Consider the following 22,325-nt stretch of genomic DNA (forward strand, 5'->3'; position numbering starts at 1 on the left):
CACGCTGTCAGTGACGTGCATGAGGTGAGCTGAGTTCATTGGACATGACCTCGGCTCATCTGGATGCCGTCACAGCCAGACACTGAGGAGCGCAAACATGCCTGCGCTTCTCAGTGTCTGCGGGATGACAGGCTGGATGGCAGCGTTCTGCTACGGTCCAGCCTGTCATCTCGATGTAGCAGAGCTGAAGCTGTCGTGGGAACCATGGAAAGGTAAGGATGAGGTTGGTTTATTATTTTACTTTTATTGCAGGAGATCGTTGGCTTCAGCTGGAATGGGCGTGACTGTAAGTATGGTTTAATTTAGAACAATAAAGAATTGTGTGTTTATTTCAATTAAAGGACTTTTTTCTGGGTGTTTGTGTTTTTTTTAAATACTTTACTAGAAATTCATGGCGGTCATGTCTAATATTGGCGTGACCCCATGAATTTCGGGCTTAGGGCCAGCTGATAATGCCAAGCTGGCCTTAACCCCTTTATTACCCAGTGAGCCACCGCACCAGGGCCCTGGATGAGTTGGGTACAGCGCCAGAAGATGGCGCTTCTATGAACGCGCCATTTTCCGGGGCGGCTGCGGACTGCAATTTGCAGCGGGTGTGGCCCAGAAAGCTTGGGCCTCCCTGCGCTGCAGATTCCAGCCCCCAGCTGCCTAGTTGTACCTGGCTGGACACAAAAATAGGGCGAAGCGCCACACATTTTTTTTTTTAATTATTTCATGAAATTCATGGAATAATTAAGAAAAAAAGGGCTTCCCTATATTGTTGTGTCCGGCTAGGTACAAATAGGCAGCTGGTGGTTGGGGGCAGCCCGTTCCTGCCTGCTGTACCTGGCTGGACACAAATATAGTGCGAAGCCCCACGTCAATTTTTTTTTAATTATTTCATGAAATAATTAAAAAAAAAAGGGCTTCCCTATATTGTTGTGTCCGGCCAGGTACAAATAGGCAGCTGGTGGTTGGGGGCAGCCCGTTCCTGCCTGCTGTACCTGACTGGACACAAATATAGGGCGAAGCCCCCACATAATTTTTTTTTAATTATTTCATGAATTTCCTGAAATAATTAAAAAAAAATTGACGTGGGGCTTCACACTATATTTGTGTCCAGCCAGGTACAGCAGGCAGGAACGGGCTGCCCCCAACCACCAGCTGCCTATTTGTACCTGGCCAGACACAACAATATAGGGAAGCCCTTTTTTTCTTAATTATTCCATGAATTTCATGAAATAATTAAAAAAAAACAAACGTGGAGCTTCTCCCTATTTTTGTGTCCAGCCAGGTACAACTAGGGAGCTGGGGGCTGGAATCTGCAGCGCAGGGAGGCCCAAGCTTTCTGCCCCCCCCCCCCCGCTGAAAATTGCAGTCCGCGGCCGCCCCGGAAAATGGCGCGTTCATAGAAGCTGGATGCTGTACCTGGCTGGCATACAAAAATATGGCGAAGCCCACGTCAAAAGTTTTGGGAAAAATTAATTAAAAAATAAATAATAATTTAGGGACTGCATCTTTATTAACTCCTCAAATGTCATTTAGTGTTAAAATAAAGGATTTATTTAAAAAAAAATGGCGTGGGATCCCCCATAATTTTAGTCTCTAGCGGAGGTTAAGCAGACGGCTGGGGCAGATGTTTGAAGCCTGGGAAGGGGGTAAAACCCACGGAGCTTCCCAGGCTACTAATATCAGCCCCCAGCTGAATACCTAGCCTTTACTAGCTATTAAAATGGGGGACCCCCCCCAAAAAAATGACGTGGGGTCCCCCCTATTTTAATAGCTAGCAAAGGCTAGGCAGACAGCTGGGGGCTGATATTAATAGCTCAGGAAGGGTGCCATGAATATTGGCCCCCTCCCAGGCTAGAAACACCAGCCGTCTGCCGCCCCAGAAATGGCGCATCCATAGGATGCGCCAATTCTGGCACTTAGCCTCGCTCTTCCACGCTGCCCTGGTGCGGTGGCAGGGGGTAATAGTGGTGGGGTTCATGTCAGCGCCAGCTGCCATGAAGCCCAGGTTAGTAATGATGGCCGTCTATATGACACCCCCATTACTAACCTACAAAGTGTTAAAAAGAAAAAACACACTACACCCAGAAAAAAATAATTTATTTGAAATAAAACACACCATTTTATTTAATTCTTAGTTTACTAAAAAAAAATAGTTACCTGTCCACGTTCCTGCGCTGATCTCCCATGCACAGCTGTCACATCTGGAGATGGTGACAGCTGTGCATGGCTGCTGTAAGCTCACGCTGCCGGGAACACGTCCGCTCCCGGCAGCAGGAGCCACTGACTGAGGTCACCGGAGTGCATTCAGGCAGCGCAGCTCCGGAGACCTCCTTTACGGCACTGCTGTACCGTGGGAATTTCTCACGATACAGCAGTGCCGTAAAGGAGCTAACCGGAGCAGCGCTGCCTGAACTCCGGTGAACCCTTACGGCCCCGTCATTCTAGCGGCGGCAGCGGTTCAGAGCGGTCACATTCTATGTGGCTGCTCTAAACTGGAGATCATCGTGGGACACTCGTGGACTACTACGGAGGGGTAAGGATAAGGTTGTGGTTTATTATTTTATATTTTATTACAGGAGATCGATGGCTTCGGGGAATTAGGTGTCTAGGTGAGTATAGGTGTAGTTTTTTATTTTTTACTTTATTTTAGGTGGCGATCGGCGGGGACAGGTAATGTATGAACTAATTTATTGTAGGTAACCACTGGCCACCAATGACATGTATCTAACATTTATTGGGGACACAGTAGGGCAATTTAAATAGCAGGATCAGGCTGATGGGTACTACTGCTCCCATCAAGCTGATCCTGCTGGCACGAGTGGACGGGGGACAGACATAGGCCGATGGGAGTAGTAGTGTCACATCGGCCTATGTCTGCCTGCACGCACAGACACATCGCACAGACACCCCGCACACACACACCCCGCACACACACACCCCGCACACACACACCCCGCACACACACACCCCGCACACACACACCCCGCGCACACACACCCCGCACACACACTAATCATGACGGGTCCGGGAGGTGAGGCTGACCTGTGCGGCCGTGGGAAAGTTCATGTGAGTTCATGCAATGCAGTCAAGCATGAACTCACATGAACCCTCTGAGGGCACCGCGGCGACTTCAAATGAACAGCTGATCGGCATCACCTGATACCTCAGCTGTTCATTTGAAATAACCGGCGGGAAAGCGCAGCACAGAACGGGAAAGCCGGCGGTGAAGTCTTTTCACTGCCGGCTTCCCCGCCCGGGTCCTTCACTCCTTGGTGCTGCGCTCCCCGCCCGGTCCTAATTTACGATTGGGATTGGAGGTGGTGAGGGGAGCGGAGGATCGGGGTGGGAGGCTGCGGGGAAGCAGTATGGGGCTGTGTGATTGTTTAAAAGCCGGCGGCTTTTTACCGCCCGCCGGCTTTTAAACAATCAGGAGAATTCTCCCACGCTGGGATGGCATTCTGATGACAGGCTGGATCTCAGCTGAGCTCTGCCATCCAGCTTGTCATCCTTCACAGACACTGCAGAGCGCAGGCATTATGGGAACTTCCGATTCCGGTATTCGATATTATAAAAGTATCGGAATTAAGTATCGGAATTCCGATACAGTGAATATCGGCCGATACCCGATATTTCAGTATCGGAATGCTCAACACTATTGGTGATAACTCCTTTTCATTAACAGTATGCCTAATAACAATAACAGTTCAATAGTTTCAGCCAAATTTATGGCAGGGTTCTCTTCTGGAACTATCTTGCTTCCCAGACCATGGCTCTGTTTACTCCCTGAGGCTATGTGCCCACGATGCAGAAATGCTCAGGATTTTTTCCTGAGCGTTTCTGCATCTCCCTGGCAGAAAAAAAAGCATGCGGATTGTACATGTGTTTTTCCTGCCAGGGACATGCGGATGTGAAGCGTTCTTCACTTGCATTTCCGCATGCGGGTTGACAAGCGCTTTCCAAGCTATTTTAGCATCACTTGGAAAGTGCTTGACAACTTGGTCATACTACAGTTATATGAAAAAGTTTGGGCACCCCTATTAATCTTAAGCTTTATGTTTTATAAAAATTGGTGTTTTTGCAACAGCTATTTCAGTTTGATATATGTAATACCTGTTGGACACAGTAATGTTTCTGCCTTGAAATGAGGTTTATTGTACTAACAGAAAATGTGCAATCTGCATTCAAACTAAATTTGACAGGTGCATATGTGGCACCCCTGCGGGGGATTACCACAGGATCTGTAGCACCCCGAGGGCTCGGCTGCTACAGGGGTATTGCACCTCAAACCAGAGGTGTGATATTCCACTCCCGGGTAAGGATGGATTGTGGACCAGGACTCGGTAGGCTGCATGCACCACACACACCCCATTTCCGAGGGACAGCTAAACGGTGCTCCCACTAGACAGAAGTGCAGGCACGACAGCATCTGTCCCTGGCTGGAGTGGGGAGGGGGAAGCACACCCAGTGGAGTAGGAGCAGATAGGGGTGGGTCTCTGGGCATAGGTAGGAGCCCATTGGCTGCTAGTCACCTGGGCTCACACATAGAGGGAGGTATATAAGGTGGGCACCATCTTAGAACAGTGTTCAGTCCGGGGAGTCTGTTCAGAGAGGAGTTCAGCCAGAGAGGGCTGACAGGGAGCTGTGGCTCAGTCTGGGCCCAGCTCCACGAGACAGGCCTGGAGTGGAGGCCAGAAACAGCAGAGAGAACAGGAACAGAAGAGAAAGGAAACAAGGAACAGAACATTAAGAGAGGTCCAGAGACACGAGAGAAGAAGGAACCCCATAGGCCCAGGAGATTGCGGGTGACGGGTTGGCAGAACAGGGTACCGGATCCCAAATTGGTGGAGGCGACTAATCCTCAGCCAAAGACCGGCGGTCGTGACTATATCTTGGTGCGACCCCTCACTACACCTACCAGGAAGGCACACCACATAGGGTCAGGGACGCAGAAATCAGCATACCAAGAGAAAGCCCGAGGCAGCCGGACAAACGTAGAGTCACTGGTGGGGCACGGCCAGAGAAGGGAAGAGAAAGTAGTTCTGTGCCACACTCCGGAGATACCTGGGGGTTGACCGAGCCCCTTGCCTCGTGGACGCAGCACGGCTTGGGCAGTCACTACCGGTACCGAAGTGACTAAGAATACAAAGAACTGTGAGTAAAGCATTTGAACTGCAATCCCAAGTGTCTGTGCTTCCTCGCCGCACCAGCACTATTAGTGCTGGGACGCTCGCACCATCACTCCCACCATTTACTACACTGCCCTGGGGCTGCACTCTTCCCGTGGGGAGTCACACTACCTAAGCTGCATTTACCATCAGCCCCAGAGGTCTGCCTTGCAGCGGCGGTCCGCACTGACCGCAATCCACGGGTGGCGTAGTCGGACCATTATCATACTAGAAAGACTGCCACTGAATTGACCACCCTGGGCACGGACCGGGTCATCGCCACGGAGACTACAACCCCCAGCGATCCGGCTCCGGGTATTCCCCGCACACACGTGCACGCACAACGCAGGCCCAGGGGGCGAGTCAACTTTGGCATAGTCGACAGGATCGTTACCAACCCGCCACAAACGGGTATTGCGTGCCTGAGGAGAAAAAGACTGTATTATCAAAGATTGACTGTATGGAAAATGGCGCCCGCCCCGGCAGAACGGGCGCCATAATGTGCGCGCCAAAAGACAACAGGAGGCCACCTCCCATCGTGGGCCAGGTCCCAGAATGGCGCCAAAGAAGGAGCCCGCCCCCACCAGCCATGAATGCGGCTGTGGAAATGTCCATCAGCGTGGGAGGGCTGCCCCTGAAACTGACTGTCACCAAGTTGCCCCAGGACCACCCCCAATGGGGGCGGGAAGTGAAGAAAACTGTGGGGCAGGGCGCGGTCTGGATCAGTCTAGACAGACCGCACCCGGAAATGGAGGAAGCGCCCAGCAGTACCAACACCTTGGCCCGGAGTCTGCTGCTGGCCGCACCGCCATACAGCCTGGTGGAGATCCTGGCGCAGCTCCCCAGAGACCCGGAGCGTGCGCAGGCTGCGCTGGAGGACTTGGACCGGAGGATGGTCCGGGCGCAGCAGAATGCGCTGGCCGAGTGGAGAAGAGAGATGGCCCGGCAGGCTGGAACCCGCCAGCAGGAGGCACCACCCACAATCTGGAGCACGCCTGCCTCTGAGGATGGTGCAGGAGGGACGAAGGCCGGAGACGACGCCGCGGAGGGAGCCGCGAGGACTGAGGCAGGTAATGGGGACGTCACCACCCCGAACCCAGCAGCTGCAAGCCTGCCCCAGCCTCCCGTCGCAGAGCCCGAAGCCCTACTCACCACACCCGTTGCCGCGCCGCCACTGCTCCCAACTAGGCCTCAAGCGGCAGGGGCCGCGGTCACGCCCCGTTCTGCGCCATGCCCCTCGACCCCGGGCGCAGCAAAAGAGGAAGTACCACCGGCCTGGTCGCAAGGCCTGGTGAACCCGGGCGCTGCTGCCCCTCCAGCGCCCTCTTCCTCAACAGTGCCACCCCCAGGCCCAACCGGAAATTCCCCGGCCTGGTCGCAAGGCCGAGTGCCCCCGGGCGCTGCTCCCCGACCGAGGCCCGTGGTGCCACCCCTGGGCGCAGACCTCTTTGCGCAACATACCGGCCCGGACGGTCTGCCCTTCGTGTGGCCACCGGAGTACGTCAACCCCCGTCTCCGGAGAAAACAACCCCTGCGTGAGCCTCTGATCCCGGCTCTGGAGCCCACCAAAATCGCTCCGCTCCCGCTGGAGGACGCTCAATTTGCATGGGATCCCACCGGTGAGAATCTCATGGGGTTCACCCAGGAGACCCGGGCGGACACAGCCCGGCGCGAGGAGAGCTGCCGTCAACAGCTGGAGGTATTTGAGAGGGAACGGCGGAAGAGGCGGATCCGAGAGGAACAGCTGCAGGCCCGGAGCGCGGAGCAAAAGCGCAGGGCCCGACAAGACCCCCGAGCCGCCCGCGGTCCCCGAGTCAACGGGACCGTAATAAAGTTCCAGCTGGAGCATGGCTGGGGCTTTATCAGAGACCATAGAACCCCCGGCGACGTCTTTGTCACCCGCAGGGACGTCGAGAGCCACCTGCCGGAGGGACACGACGGACGCGATCTCTACCCGGGTGATGTGGTCACCTTCACCCAGCACAAGGGTGCCAAGGGACTGTACGCCCTCCACGTCCACCGTTTAACCGAGGAGGAACTGCAGTACCGCCCAGACATTGAGTACCCAGAGGGTCCGGACGGACCTGAAGATTACCCAGAGGAACAAGGAGGACGCCGCTACCAATACACGGTAAAGTGGAACTGTATATAGTTACCCGTCAGGGTATGAGAATTGATGTTGGAACTGTTACTGGATTGAAGTGTAGTCCCCGTTGGGACTAATGTGGACTGTTACCTGTTAAAGTTACCCGCTATATCCCTTACCTGGCTGAGGACTGAGAACAGCCATCAGTTTCCCTACCTGGCCGAGGACTGAGAGCGGCCATCTTGTAAATAGTTGCGCTTCTTAAAGCGCCCCCTACTGGTTTTATAAAAAGACTGCAACGTCTATCTCAGAACAAATTTATTGGACTGTTGCACCTTTAAGAAGAAGGAACACCTGGTCGCAAGTTGCACCGCGGCCAGCGCTCAAGAATGTGTTTTTGAAAAAATGTTTTACTTGAAAATGTCTTATGTGAAGAAGTTTAACATGCTGCTAAAATTGAAATGCCAAAGTTTATATAGTGTTTTATAAGAGTTCCGGTGGCATTAGTAAGATGCTTTATAATGTTTTATACCAGTAACGTTAAACAGAGAAGAGTACCTCCCATAAAGGGATGAGTAAATAGTTAATGTCTTATATGTAGTGTTGAGCATTCCGATACTGAAATATCGGGTATCGGCCGATATTCGCGGTATCGGAATTCCGATACTTAATTCCGATACTTTTACAATATCGAATACCGGAATCGGAAGTTCCCATAATGCCTGCGATCTGCAGTGTCTCTGAAGTTTGACAAGCTGGATGGCAGCACTCAGCTGCGATCCTGCCTGTCATCAGAATGCCATCCCAGCGTGGGAGAATTCTCCTGATTGTTTAAAAGCCGGTGGGCGGTAAAAAGCCGCCGGCTTTTAAACAATCACACAGCCCCATACTGCTTCCCCGCAGCCTCTCACCCCAATCCTCCGCTCCCCTCGCCACCTCCCATCCCGATCGTAAGTTAGGACCGGGCGGGGAGCACAGCACCAAGGAGCGGGGAGCGAAGGACCCCGGCGTGGAAGCCGGCAGTGAAAAGACTTCACCGCCGGCTTTCCCGTTCTGTGCTGCGCTTTCCCGCCGGTTATTTCAAATGAACAGCTGAGGTATCAGGTGATGCCGATCAGCTGTTCATTAGAAGTAGCCGCGGTGCCCTCAGAGGGTTCATGTAAGTTCATGCTTGACTGCATTGCATGAACTCACATGAACTTTCCCACGGTAGCACAGGTCAGTCACACCACCCAGACCATCAGCCCATCATGATTAGTGTGTGCTGGTGTCTGTGCGATGTCTGCGGGTGTGTGTGCGGTGTCTGTGCGATGTCTGCGAGTGTGTGCGGGTGTGTGCGGTATCTGTGCGATGTCTGGGGGGTGTGTGCATGCAGGCAGACATAGGCCGATGTGACACTACTACTCCCATCGGCCTATCTCTGTCCCCCGTCCACTCGTGCCAGCAGAATCAGCTCGATGGGAGCAGTAGTTCCCATCAGCCTGATCCTGCTATTTAAATTGCCCTACTGTGTCCCCAATAAATTTTAAATACATGTCATTGGTGGCCAGTGGTTACCTACAATAAATTAGTTCATACATTACTTGTCCCCACCGATCGCCACCTAAAATAAAGTAAAAAAATAAAAAACTACACCTATACTCACCTAGACACCTAATTCCCCGAAGTCATCGATCTCCTGTAATAAAATATAAAATAATAAACTACAACCTTATCCTTACCCCTCCATAGTAGTCCACGAGTGTCCCACGATGATCTCCAGTTTAGAGCAGCCACATAGAATGTGACCGCTCTGAACCGCTGCCGCCGCTAGAATGACGGGGCCGTAAAGCAGCCCCGTCACTGCATAAGCGGGTTCGCCAGAGTTCAGGCAGCGCTGCTCCGGTTAGCTCCTTTACGGCCCTGCTGTATCGTGAGAAATTCCCACGGTACAGCAGTGCCGTAAGGGAGGTCTCCGGAGCTACGCTGCCTGAATGCACTCCGGTGACCTCAGTCAGTGGCTCAAGCTGCCGGGAGCGGACGTGTTCCCGGCAGCGTGAGCTTACAGCAGCCATGACAGCTGTCACATCTCCAGATGTGACAGCTGTGCATGGGAGATCAGCGCAGGAACGTGGACAGGTAACTATTTTTTTTTAGTAAACTAAGAATTAAATAAAATGGTGTGTTTTATTTCAAATAAATTATTTTTTTCTGGGTGTAGTGTGTGTTTTTCTTTTTAACACTTTGTAGGTTAGTAATGGGGGTATCTTATAGACGCCCATCATTACTAACCTGGGCTTCATGGCAGCTGGCGCTGACATGAACCCCAACCCTATTACCCCCTGCCACCGCACCAGGTCAGCGTGGAAGAGCGAGGCTAAGTGCCAGAATTGGCGCATCCTATGGATGCGCCATTTCTGAGGCGGCTGACGGCTGGTGTTTCTAGCCTGGGAGGGGGCCAATAGTCATGACACCCTTCCTGGGCTACTAATATCAGCCCCCAGCTGTCTGCCTAGCCTTTGCTAGCTATTAAAATAGGGGGGACCCAACGTCATTTTTTTTGGGGGGTCCCCCATTTTAATAGCTAGTAAAGGCTAGGTATTCAGCTGGGGGCTGATATTAGTAGTCTGGGAAGCTCCGTGGGTATTACCCCCTTCCCAGGCTTCAAACATCTGCCCCAGCCGTCGGCTTAACCTCCGCTAGAGACTAAAATTATGGGGGATCCCACGCCAATTTTTTTTAAAATAAATCCTTTATTTTAACACTAAATGACATTTGAGGAGTTAATAAAGATGCAATCCCTAAATTATTCTTTATTTTTTAATTAATTTTTCCCAAAAATTTTGACGTGGGCTTTGCCATATTTTTGTATGCCAGCCAGGTACAGCATCCAGCTTCTATGAACGCGCCATTTTCCGGGGTGGCTGCGGACTTCAATTTGCAGCGGGGTGGGGCCCAGAAAGCTTGGGCCTCCCTGCGCTGCAGATTCCATCCCCCAGCTGCCTAGTTGTACCTGGCTGGACACAAAAATAGGGAGAAGCCCCACGTATTTTATTTTAAATATTTCATGAAATTCATGAAATAATAAAGAAAAAAAGGGCTTCCCTATATTGTTGTGTCCAACCAGGTACAAATAGGCAGCTGGTGGTTGGGGGCAGCCCGTTCCTGCCTGCTGTACCTGGCTGGACACAAATATAGGGCGAAGCCCCACGTCAATTTTTTTTTAATTATTTCAGGAAATTCATGAAATAATTAAAAAAAAATTGACGTGGGGCTTCGCACTATATTTGTGTCCAGCCAGGTACAGCAGGCAGGAACGGGCTGCCCCCAACCACCAGCTGCCTATTTGTACCTGGCCGGACACAACAATATAGGGAAGCCCTTTTTTTCTTAATTATTTCATGAAATAATTTAAAAAAAAAAATACGTAGAGCTTCGCCCTATTTTGTGTCCAGCCAGGTACAACTAGGCAGCTGAGGGCTGGAATCTGCAGCGCAGGGAGGCCCAAGCTTTCTGGGCTCCCCCCCACTGCAAATTGCAGTCCGCAGCCACCCCGGAAAATGGCGCGTTCATAGAAGCTCCATCTTCTGGCGCTGTACCCAACTCATCCAGGGCCCTGGTGCGGTGGCTCACTGGGTAATAAAGGGGTTAGGGCCAGCTTGGCATTATCAGTGGCCCTAAGCCCGAAATTCATGGGGTCACGCCAATATTAGACATGACCGCCATGAATTTCTAGTAAAGTATTTAAAAAAAAAACACAACACCCAGAATAAAGTCCTTTAATTGAAATAAACACACAATTCTTTATTGTTCTAAATTAAACCATACGTACCATCACGCCCATTCCAGCTGAAGCCAACGACTTCCTGCAATAAATGAAAAATAATAAACCAACCTCATCCTTACCTTTCCATGGTTCCCAGGACAGCTTCAGCTCTGCTACATCGAAATGACAGGCTGGACCTGCAGAACGCTGCTGTAGCGTCGGCGTCCCTGCCTCCTGCTAGGCAGGGACGCTGTTCCCCTCACCTCTCCGCTCTGTGCCCGGCGTCTTCCTCCCGCTCTGCTGGCAGCGCACGCTGCTTCCCGGCCACGGTGCTTAGGGCGCGCGCGCGCTCCCCCTCTCTTAAAGGGGCCGCGCGCGCCGTCCTAAGGAGTCCCCGGCCAATGGCCGGAGGACTTCACCATATATAAGGCACCTCCTCCAAAATGGAGGTGCCCGAGCAATGTTGTTGCAAAGCCTTCACTCTGCTTCAGCCCTCAGGTCCCGTTTCCAGTTACCTGCCAGTCACCTGCCAGATTCCTGCCTGTTACCTGCCAGTCACCTGACAGATTCCTGGCTGTTACCTGCCAGTCACCTGCCAGATTCCTGCTTGATACCTGCCTGATATCCGTTTACCTGCTTGCAAGCCTGCGGTCCGACGGTCTGCCTTCCGACACCTGTCAGTCTGTCTATGGACCAGCCTGCCCGCTCACCTGGGAGCGTTCGTCTGCTACCTGCCTGCTAGCCTACCTGGAGGCTCCGCCGTCACTTGCCGTGACCACCTGCCTGTCCAGAGACTCTTGTCTGCTCACCTGGGAGCGCTCGTCTGCTACCTGCCTGCTAGCCTACCTGGAGGCTCCGCCGTCACTTGCCGTGACCACCTGCCTGTCCAGAGACTCTTGTCTGCTCACCTTGGAGCGCTCATCTGCTACCTGCCTGCTAGCCTACCTGGAGGTTCCGCCGTCACTTGCCGTGACCACTTGCCTGTCCAGAGACTCTCGCCTGCTCACCTAGGAGCGCTCACCTGCTACCTGCCTGCTAGCCTACCTGGAGGCTCTGCCGTCACTAGCCGTGACCACCTGCCTGTCCAGAGACTGTCCCTGTCACTTGCCGTGAGTACCCGTCCTTCTACCCAGAGACTGTCCCTGTCACTTGCCGTGACTACCTGCCCTTCTACCCAGAGACTGTCCCTGTCACTTGCCGTGACTACCTGCCCTTCTACCCAGAGACTGTCCCTGTCACTTGCCGTGATTACCTGCCCGTCTTCCCTGGGAGCCACCCGCTTCCTTACAAGGACCACCCCCTTGTATAGTTGCTCAGAGGTTCCGCCTCCCAGACCCGTTACAGCTGCCATCCAGCCTGTCATCCCGCAGACACTGAGAAGCGCAGGCATGCTTGCGCTCCTCAGTGTCAGGCTGTGACGGCATCCAGATGAGCCGAGTCTCTCACGGTCACCGCATGCGCAGGAGAATTCTCCCACGCTGTCAGTGACGTGCATGAGGTGAGCTGAGTTCATTGTCGGCTCATCTGGATGCCGTCACAGCCAGACACTGAGGAGCGCAAGCAAGCCATCGCTTCTCAGTGTCCGCGGGATGACAGGCTGGATGGCAGCGTTCTGCTGCGGTCCAGCCTGTCATCTCGATGTAGCAGAGCTGGAGCCGTCCTGGGAACCATGGGAAGGTAAGGATGATGTTGCTTTATTATTTTACTTTTATTGCAGGAGATCGTTGGCTTCAGCTGGAATGGATGTGACGGTAAGTATGGTTCAATTTAGAACAATAAAGAATTGTGTGTTTATTTCAATTAAAGGATTTTATTCTGGGTGTTTGTGTTTTTTTGTAACTTTGACTATGGGGTTAGTAATGGGGGTGTCTTATAGACGCCTCTCCATTACTAACCTGGGCTTGATGTCAGCTGGCATTATAAGCTGACATCAACCCCAACCCCATTACCCCACTGCCACCTCTACAGGGCAGTGGGAAGAGCGAGGCTAAGTGCCAGAATTGGCGCATCCTATGGATGCGCCATTTCTGGGGCGGCTGACGGCTGGTGTCTCTAGCCTGGGTGGGGGCCAATATTCATGGCACCCTTCCTGGGCTATTAATATCAGCCCCCAGCTGTCTGCCTAGCCTTTGCTAGCTATTAAAATAGGGGGACCCCACGTCATTTTTTGGGGGGGTCCCCCATTTTAATAGCTAGTAAAGGCTAGGTATTCAGCTAGGGGCTGATATTAGTAGCCTGGGAAGCTCCGTGGGTATTACCCCCTTCCCAGGCTTCAAACATCTGCCCCAGCCGTCTGCTTAACCTCCGCTAGAGACTAAAATTAGGGGGAACCCCACGCCAATTTTTTTTTTAATAAATCCTTTATTTTAACGCTAAATGACAAGTATAGTAATCAACACTGTCACTGTACTTATTATATATGTGACTGACATGTTTCTATCTATCTAATCTATGTGTGATTCTCTATTCTTTCTATTCTAAATTGTCGGGTACCGCTGCTGAATTGCCGGCCGGCTTTTTTAAAGAGACGGTGCATGAAAACAGTAATATTTTTTTTAATAAATCCTTTACACTATATGACAAGTACAGTAAGCAACACTATCACTGTACTTCATATATATGTGACTGACATGTTTCTATCTATCTAATCTATTCTTTCTGTTATAAATTGTCGGGTACCGGTGTATGCCGCTGCTGAATTGCCGGCTTTTCATGTTTCACTGTGAGCACTGTTCCCATCGATTTGGGCAACTACCTCCCCCAATACATTCTACATTATTGTTAGTTGTTTTCCTTCATGTAGAATTAACCTACAAGGAAAGAAAGGGTTTATTTTCATTCCGATATTTGTGTCCCATTGACTTGCATTGGTTTCCGGTATCGGAATCGGCGATATCCGATACTTTTTGGGTATCAGCCCGATCCAATCCGATCCAATATTTCCTGATATCGGAAGGTATCGCTCAACACTACTTATATGCGAATGCATTCTAAAAATTTTGTATGTTTAAATTGTTTTTATTCTTTTCCAGCCCGAGAACGTGCTGTGATTTACCAGGGGGGAATGTAGCACCCCGAGGGCTCGGCTGCTACAGGGGTATTGCACCTAAAACCAGAGGTGTGATATTCCACTCCCGGTTAAGGATGGATTGTGGACCAGGACTCGGTAGGCTGCATGCACCACACACACCCCATTTCCGAGGGACAGCTCAACGGTGCTCCCACTGGACAGAAGTGCAGGCACGGCAGCATCTGTCCCTGGCTGGAGTGGGGAGGGGGAAGCACACCCAGTGGTGTAGGAGCAGATAGGGGTGGGTCTCTGGGCATAGGTAGGAGCCCATTGGTTGCTAGTCACCTGGGCTCACACATAGAGGGAGGTATATAAGGTGTTCAGTCCGGGGAGTCTGTTCAGAGAGGAGTTCAGCCAGAGAGGGCTGACAGGGAGCTGTGGCTAAGTCTGGGCCCAGCTCCATGAGACAGGCCTGGAGTGGAGGCCAGAAACAGCAGAGAGAACAGGAACAGAAGAGAAAGGAAACAAGGAACAGAACATTAAGAGAGGCCCAGAGACACGAGAGAAGAAGGAACCCCATAGGCCCAGGAGATTGCGGGTGACGGGTTGGCAGAACAGGGTACTGGATCCCAAATTGGTGGAGGCGACTAATCCTCAGCCAAAGACCGGCGGTCGTGACTATATCTCGGTGCGACCCCTCACTACAGCTACATAGGGTCAGCGACGCAGAAATCAGCATACCAAGAGAAGGCCCGAGGCAGCCGGACAAACGTAGAGTCACTGGTGGGGCACGGCCAGAGAAGGGAAGAGAAGGGAGTTCTGTGCCACACTCCGGAGATACCTGGGGGTTGACCGAGCCCCTTGCCTGGTGGACGCAGCACGGCTTGGGCAGTCACTACCGGTACCGAAGTGACTAAGAATACAAAGAACTGTGAGTAAAGCATTTGAACTGCAATCCCAAGTCTCTGTGCTTCCTCGCCGCACCAGCACTATTAGTGCTGGGACGCTCGCACCATCACTCCCACCATTTACTACACTGCCCTGGGGCTGCACTCTTCCCGTGGGGAGTCACACTACCTAAGCTGCATTTACCATCAGCCCCAGAGGTCTGCCTTGCAGCGGCGGTCCGCACTGACCGCAATCCACGGGTGGCGTAGTCGGACCATTATCATACTAGAAAGACTGCCACTGAATTGACCACCCTGGGCACAGACCGGGTCATCGCCACGGAGACTACAACCCCCAGCGATCCGGCTTCGGGTATTCCCCGCACACACGTGCACGCACAACGCAGGCCCAGGGAGCGAGTCAGATCCATAGGTGCAGGGAAAGATTTACACTTGGGCACACACAACACCTTCCACCCCAGGTCTGAGGGGAGGAGTCAGTTTCCAGGGAGACAGCAAAGTGACAGTTGGTCTGGAGACGGGTAAAGGAGGAGAGAGACAGAGAGAGCTGTTGGCTGAGGACCAGTTAAGCCCTGAACTAGGAAACTGGTCTGAGTTGTGAAGCACCCTAGAGAGAGGGACGGAGGCTAGAAGGAGAAAGATAGAGATAAAACTGTTATCCCTTTATCTCACCCGGACACCGGAGTCCGAGATTGCTATTAATTTAGGAATAGCATAGAAAACCCGGACAGATCAGGAGGATCTACTCCCCCTGAAGAAGAAGGGGAAAGAGTTGCCAAACTAGACCAAGTATAGGACCAGGGACCCAGGAAGAGAATTGGTAGCCCCAAGGAAAGGTCCTCATTGTCAGTTGTGGAGAAGGACCCCAAAGAAAGTAAAAGGTGGCAGGTGCAACTTAAGGCAGGACTGATCCCAAACAGCGCACACATTGTTAGAGGAGGCCTCACAAATCTCCAGAGTGAATATCTCGACCTGCACCGAAAACCTGGTTACCCTCCTGAACTGTACCTGTTACCGGACATCAGTAAAAGAAAGGTACTGAAACAAAGACTTAATGTGTGTGTGTGCCTACTTTCACATTACTGCCAATAGCGTTTGTACAAGCCGTATGCCGATCACCTCAGCAACCATACACAGCGCTGGTAACCGATTTTACCAGTTACCACGGAAGGCGTCAGGATCAATACTCCCATCATCCTCACCCCCATCCCTTTACTGACGGTCCAGGGCACGGAACCGGGAACCGACCAACCGTGATCCCCACAGAAGTAACCCATCCATCCCGGTATCCGAGTACCCCTACCCCTGTCGACCGACTCACATAAGTATGGGCACCTCACCAAAAAAGTGACATTAATATTTAGTAGATCCTCCTTTTGCAAAAATAAGAGCCTCTAGTAGCTTCCTGTAGCTTTTAATGAGTTCCTGGATCGTGGATGAAGGTATTTTTGACCATTCCTCTTTACAAAACAATTCCAGTTCAGTTAAGTTTGATGGTTGCTGAGCATGGACAGCCCTCTTCAAATGATCCCACAGATGTTCAATGATATTCAGGTCTGGGGACTGGAATGGCCATTCCAGAACATTGTAATTGTTCCTCTGCATGAATGCCTGAGTAGATTTGGAGCGGTGTTTTGGATCATTGTCTTGCTGAAAGATCCATCCCCTGCGTAACTTCAACTTTATCACTGATTCTTGAACATTATTGTCAAGAATCTGCTGATACTGAGTGGAATCCATGCGTCCCTCAACTTTAACAAGATTCCCGGGGCCGGCATTGGCCACACAGCCCCAAAGCATGATGGAACCTCCACCAAATTTTACTGTGGGTAGCAAGTGTTTTTCTTGGAATGCTGTGTTTTTTTGCCGCCATGCATAACGTCTTTTTGTATGACCAAACAACTCAATCTTGGTTTCATCAGTCCACAGGACCTTCTTCCAAAAAGAAATTGGCTTCTCCAAATGTGCTTTTGCATACCTCAGTCGACTCTGTTTGTGGCGTGCTTGCAGAAATGGCTTCTTTCGCATCACTCTCCCATACAGCTTCTCCTTGTGCAAAGTGCGTTGTATAGTTGACCGATGCACAGTGACACCATCTGCAGCAAGTTGATGCTGCAGCTCTCTGGAGGTGGTCTGAGGATTGTCCTTGACTGATCTCACCATTCTTCTTTTCTGCCTTTCTGATGTTTTTCTTGGCCTGCCACTTCTGGCCTTAACAAGAACTGTCCCTGTGTTCTTCCATTTCCTTACTATGCTCCTCACAGTGGAAACTGACAGGTTAAATCTCTGAGACAGCTTTTTGTACCCTTCCCCTGAACAACTATGTTGAATAATCTTTGTTTTCAGATCATTTGACAGTTGTTTTGAGGAGCCCATGATGACACTCTTCAGAGGAGATTCAAACAGGAGAACAACTTGTAAGTGGCCACTTTAAGTAGCTCTTCTCATGATTGCATACACCTGGCTATGAAGTTCAAAGCTCAATGAGGTTACAAAACCAAAAAAAGTGCATTAGTAAGTCAGTAAAAAGTAGGTAGGAGTATTTAAAACAAGAAAATGATAAGGGTGCCCATTCTTATGCACCTGTCAAATTTTGTTTGAATGCAGATTGCACATTTTCTGTTAGTACAATAAACCTCATTTCAAGGCAGAAACATTACTGTGTCCAACAGTTATTACATATATCAAACTGAAACAGCTGTTGCAAAAACACCAATTTTTAAAAAACATTAAGCTTAAGATTAATAGGGGTGCCCAAACTTTTTCATATAACTGTATATAAATCCGTGAAAACGGCATGGATTTATATAGTGTGACCCGAGAGAATGTCAAAAAATTAAAAAATAAATATATACTTACCCTCTGATGGCCCCCGGTGTCCTGCTTTCCCTCCGTCCTGGCTGCCAGCAACGGTACACTGCACTGAAGGACCTGCCGACGTCAGCGTCGCGTGACCCGTCACATGACTATGACGTCAGCGCAGGTCCTTCAGTCCATCGCGAACTGTCGGCATGAGAGGAGGAGTGCAGCGGGGGCCGTCAGAAGGCAAGTATATATTTATTTTTTATTTTATTCTTTTTTTTTTTACAGTTTTCTATAGTACCCGGGTCCGGAGGAGAGTCTCCTCTCCTCTAGACCTGGGTACCATCCGCACATTAGAGCGCATGGAATGCGCATCTACATATACAGTGATGCGTAATCCATGCGATCTAATGCAAGTCAATGGCGGCGAAAACGCAGCACTTCCGCAAAATAATTGGTAGTGCTGCATTTTTTCCGCAATGATAATCCGCAGCGGAAATTTCCGCAGCATGTGCACAGCACATGCAGATTATCATTGGGGAACATGGCAGGCCTTCTACCATGCGTTTTTTAAGCGTTTCTGCAGCATTTTTGCTGCTGCGGAAACACTTAAAAAACGCATCGTGGGCACACAGCCAAAAAGCTACATCGGAACCTTAAATCTTCTTAGTCACTCACTTTCTTCCAACAAACTAAGGTGCTTCTTTACAGGCCTAACAATTTTTGTATTTGCAGAGTCCTTGTGTTCACCTGGCTATATTGGTCCTTCAGTGCCCTTGGAAACTCAACCAGAAATAGAGCCCAGGTACAAGTGTGGCTCCCCTCTGGGTCCAGTTGCCACAAAGGTATTGCATCTCAACCAGAGGTGTGGTACTCCACTCTCAGGTAAGGAGGAAGCACTACCCGGTACCCACCCACTCACATCCAACACCACACCACTCCATTAGGAAAGGCCCAGATTTCTACTAAGGGAGAGGACAGACCTGGTCCCTTCTTGAAAGTGGAACTAGTTAGAGGAGGTGGGTGGAGGAAGTAGTTTAGGGGAGCACTGAAGGAAAGACTGACAGTTGGTGACGTGGGTCACATGACAGAGAGTATAAAAGGAAGGGTAGAAAGATCTAGAAGGGTCTAGTCCAGTCCTAGGTCCAGGGCCCTTGAAGCGAGAGAACAGTGGATGAGGACTGTGGAGGAGTAGGGCACAGTCAGGGAGGCCCAGTAGGAGAGTGAGGAGAGAACACCGGAGCAGTGAGGAGGGCTCCAGAGAGAGAAAGGATCCTAGGGGCATGGGAAGTGCGGAGATCACCAGTGCACCCGAGTTCACGCTGACCGTGAAAGGATCAGGTCGCAGTAGGGGATCGGCCCCAGACTAGTGAAGGACTGCAAGACTCAGCTAGCAAACCGGAGGTTGCGGTATCTTCAAATGCCGCAGCCAAAAACCACACACATTCGCTGAAAAGGTGGCCTTATAGGACAAAAGGGGACAGACAGGACATCGCCCAACAAGGCCCGTGGCCACTGGCTTGGGACACTGTGTGTGAGGCGCAGGGCAGGAAGGCAAGAGCCAGCGCAGAGAGACGACCAGGGAAGGTATACCAGAAGGGGGTCCCGATCAAATGCACCCAAGTTATCTGAGAGTTGGCTGGATCACTTCCCCAGAGGACACAGGACTCAATGGGCTGTTATAACCTGCTGGCAGTTGTAACCTGGAACATCATAAGAACTGTGAGCAAACACTTGAAGACTGCACCCCGGTGTGTCCTAGACTTAATTGCTGCGTCACCTGCCTTGCACTACACCACCAACATCCAAAATCTCCTATTTCACTGCCCTGGGGTCTAGCTCTACCCGTGGAGAGCTGAACCATCTCTGCTGCGTCACCAACAGCCCCAGTGGATCTGAACAGCAGCGGCGGCCACCTATAGCCGCATAGCACGGGTGGCGTCACAAAACATTATCCCCAAAACTTTATTACTTTTTTTTATTGACCGCCCTGGGCCACAGACCAGGTCACGCCACCATAACTACCCCAAATAGCCAACCAGCCCGGCTACCGAGTACCCCACGGCCCAAGGGGGCGCGTCACAAGCATATGCCCAACCAACCTTTTGGTTCTACCCCAGCCCCACTTATACCAATCCTATTTCCAATGCCAATGAACATTACATGGCAAAAATGCTGTGTGAATAAATTTGTTCATCTTCTTTAGTACCTACATCATACTATCCGGTTTCCGTAAAATATGACTGCTTTGGAAAAATGTACAACCGTGGATTGTTTTCAGGCTGTAAATTTAGAAATACGGATGGATGATTTTTCCTATTAATTGTTTTTTGCTTTTTTAGTAAATCTAGCCCAAGGAGTCAGTGTTTTTCACTAAATAGAACTTTGATTTGTCAGGTTTTGGAAAATGAACAAGAGAACAGCAGGAGTTCACAGGTTCTCCATCCAGAAATCCCAGCTGCTGCTAAATTGGAATAAAGGTTTTAGACACATTTTGGCTGAAGATAAGATATGTGAATATTGCAGATTGTAATGAGCCTGAGCTACACTTGGAACAGTAGTTTCAAATTGGGAAAGAATATGCTATTGTTGTTGCAGACCGAATAAGGGCTAACACCACTATTGTGAAGACATGCTGCATTTTATTTTAACCCATTTATTCAGACTGACTTGTCAGCAGTGTTTCTGTTGGCAGTCTATAGTGATATTCGAAAATCTCTGTATGCATAGTGTTTCGGTTTGTGTTTTCACAGTGAGTGAAGGGCTTCTTCTGCCATCCTAGATTCCTCAGGGGCCTGCAGAAGTCTCAGAGAAAGCATTTATAATAAATCGCGAAACACACATTGGCACCAGTGGCAAGTGAGGGTGGGACACACAAGGTGCTGAGATGCCTCCACAAACGGTAGATGCCGGCTATATTTCATAGCTGGCATCTGTGTCTAAAAGCAGCAGAAGCTGAGCTCCACTCACTGCTTTTAACATTTGTAGCATTTAGCATTGTCAGAGATTGCTTCTGACAATCTCTGACAATGGCGTTTAAAAAGAGCAGTTCCCGGTGTGAGTGTGAAACAGCTCCAATTGGCCCTCTCTGATGAGATCACAGGGATCCGATGGGTTTTCATGGCAGGTCCTCATCACTGCCATCTTGGTATTCCTGGGAATACTGTGGTATTGCAGTATGTAGTGTAAGCGATTAGACAATCGCAGGTTCAAATGACTGAAAAATAAAGTAAAAATTATAAGGTTTTTTAAAAATGTAAAAATCTAAACATTTTAATGATCCCTTTTTCCAAAATTAAAAATAAAAAATAAACATACTTGGTATCGCCACAAATGGTTTATTAAAATCTAAGATAATTAACCCACTGTAAAGTGAAAAAAAAATCAAAAACACCAGAATTATGCTTTTTGGTTACCACACCTGCTTAAAACATGATCAAAAAGTGCAGGCTCTTCTTACCTCAGCACTCCTGGTATCTCCAGTATTAGACCAGATAGACAGGATGTACAGCAGTGTGAGCAGCCTCTTCTTACCTCCTCACAATTGGTATCTCCAGTATTAGTCAGATAGATGGGATGGACAACAGTGTGAGCAGCCTCTTCTTACCTCAAAACCACTGTTATCTCCAGTATTAAATTGAAATATCCACTAGGAGCACATTTTCAAATGCTTAAATGGAAGGGGGAGGAGTAGCTTTTTACTGCACATGCTTACAGATTCCTGTCCTAGTAAAGAAAGTCTGTCACCCCCAAAATGCCAATTAAGCTGCATAAACATTTATAGAGGGGATGTAGTCCCTATAAAAATCATACAAGGCACATACAGTTTAACTTAATATTTGTTGAAAAATCTACTTTTAATTAATATTCAAATGAGGGAACTTCGGAGCACCCTTGGCATGGCCTATCACTTGGTGCACCTTTACGACCTGCTATTTGCATATTAAATCCAATCCCTTATTTTGATTGACAGTGCACCACTGGTAAGTGCGAAAGCTGTCTAAAATCAATTACAGTGAATGAGCTTGTGCTCTGATACTGAAAGACTTGTGTGGAGCGCTCAAAGTGTCAATGCAGGCATGCAACCAATGCGGCAGCAGGTGCATTCTGGTGTGTGCCTCCTGCTTGTCTGTGGCCTTTACTCGAATCACCCAGAAGCTTCAGTCTGCTCACTTCAACACCCACTCCTCCTCACTGAAGCTACTCAAGCAGTTGTCAAAAACAGGGCATAGGTCACACCAAAGGTGCACTGAAGCCCTCTCATCTGCATATTAAATAATATTTGCTGAAAAATTAAAAGTTAAGTTAAACTGAATAAGCCTGGTATGATTTTTTATAGACGCTACATCCCCTTGGGGTGACAGACTCCCCTTAACATTCTAGTAAAGGTTTCTTTCAGAGTAACAAGATGGTAGCCATTTTCATACTATAGTCATTACTAGTGTTGAGCCACCCCCGTAGTGTTCGAGTTCGGTTCGGTTCGTCGAACACCCGTGTGTTCGCCGAACTGTTCGTCGAACTGTTCGTCGAACACCTTCGAACACCGTTAAAACCAATGGCAGGCAAACAAAAACACATAGAAACACATAGAAAACACCTTCAAAGGTGTCCAAAAGCT

Source organism: Phyllobates terribilis, unplaced genomic scaffold (assembly GCF_046119375.1).
Source record: "Phyllobates terribilis strain yellow unplaced genomic scaffold, ASM4611937v1 Scaffold_4__5_contigs__length_816908805, whole genome shotgun sequence".
In the NCBI taxonomy this organism is placed as follows: domain Eukaryota; kingdom Metazoa; phylum Chordata; class Amphibia; order Anura; family Dendrobatidae; genus Phyllobates; species Phyllobates terribilis.